General features: G+C 47.1%; 1 non-coding gene across 1 annotated transcript; it reads left to right on the forward strand.

Annotated features, from left to right (window-relative positions):
- The first annotated feature begins 385 nt into the window (after positions 1–385).
- TRNAT-UGU (transfer RNA threonine (anticodon UGU)) lies at positions 386–459 on the forward strand. The gene has a single exon. It is a non-coding gene; the product is annotated as a tRNA-Thr (tRNA).
- The last annotated feature ends 749 nt before the right edge of the window (positions 460–1,208 follow it).

The following is a 1,208-nucleotide window of genomic DNA, read 5'->3' on the forward strand; positions in this document are numbered from 1 at the left end:
CAGTGTAAATGCTGCTGGTTATCATATTGCCATAACTGGCCTCCACCAGTATCCCATAATGCCCGCCATGAACTCACCTGCCCTGCATTCCTGCTGCAAAGCCTGGGCCCCTCCCCTTTCATAACTCCAGAAAGTTCTAACAGCTGAGCTGCTATCTACACTGGGATTACCTTGATAGAACTGCATTGCCAGCCTAAGTAATGTAATTAGACCAATCTAATTTTGTAGTGTAGACCTGTCCAAAGAATCACACACACACCTTGGGAGCAAAACTTCACCTGCTCCTCTGCTTTACAGAAGCCAAACACTAGCAACACTTGTCAGGGCCCAGTGGGGCTTGTCAGAGAGTCAGGTGTGTGCAAACACAATGCTTTAAATAACAGCAGGCGCCATGGCTTAGTTGGTTAAAGTATCTGTTTTGTAAACAGGAGATCCTGGGTTCAACTCCCAGTGGTGTCTTGGGGAGTGGCTTTTAGGGCACCTGGTATTGGCTACTGTCAGAAGACAAGATTCAGAGCTAGATGGGCCTATGGTTTAAATTACACTCACAGGCACTGTTAATAGAGTTACTGAAAGTTTGGGTGTTAAGAGCTGATAGGTCAGTGGTCCAGTCCCCTCAATGTGGTTTTACCATTTCCACTTGCTAAACTCCCTCCAAACCTCTATAAAATTACAGTGCAGACATAGGGGCTTTAGCCCAACTTCTGAGGCCCGGTGAGGGTTTCTGAACCCAGACTTCAGTGTGAACACAAATATCTGCACCACAGTTTTTAGCCTCTGAGCTTTATGTCCATGAGCCCAAGTCAGATGACCCAGGCCAGCCATGCTGCCATCTTTATCCCAGGAGAGATGGACTCTGAGGGCACGTCTCCATTGCAGTGGAAGCCCAGGTGTGGTACGCTGTGCTCAAAGCAGCACCTGGAAGCCCCATATTCACCACTCTCATATAATGATGACATGGTTTGTACAAAGACTGCCTGGTGAGGTATCATTTCAAAAGTCTTGATCTGTTGAACATTAATATCTTGTTGGATTGTGTGTGCTCGCATTAGTTGGGAAGTTATGAAGTTTTGCTTTCCATGCGTTACTGAGATATGTCATGAGGTTGAGAAATGCCCACCACCAGCCTTTCAGGTGCGACAAAGGAGGAGCCAGACTCGCTGCTGGCCCATTGAAGGTATCCACATTCCCAAGGACTATCTCAGGAA

The sequence above is a fragment of the Gopherus flavomarginatus genome (genome assembly GCF_025201925.1).
Source record: "Gopherus flavomarginatus isolate rGopFla2 chromosome 13 unlocalized genomic scaffold, rGopFla2.mat.asm SUPER_13_unloc_2, whole genome shotgun sequence".
Taxonomy (NCBI): Eukaryota; Metazoa; Chordata; order Testudines; family Testudinidae; genus Gopherus; species Gopherus flavomarginatus.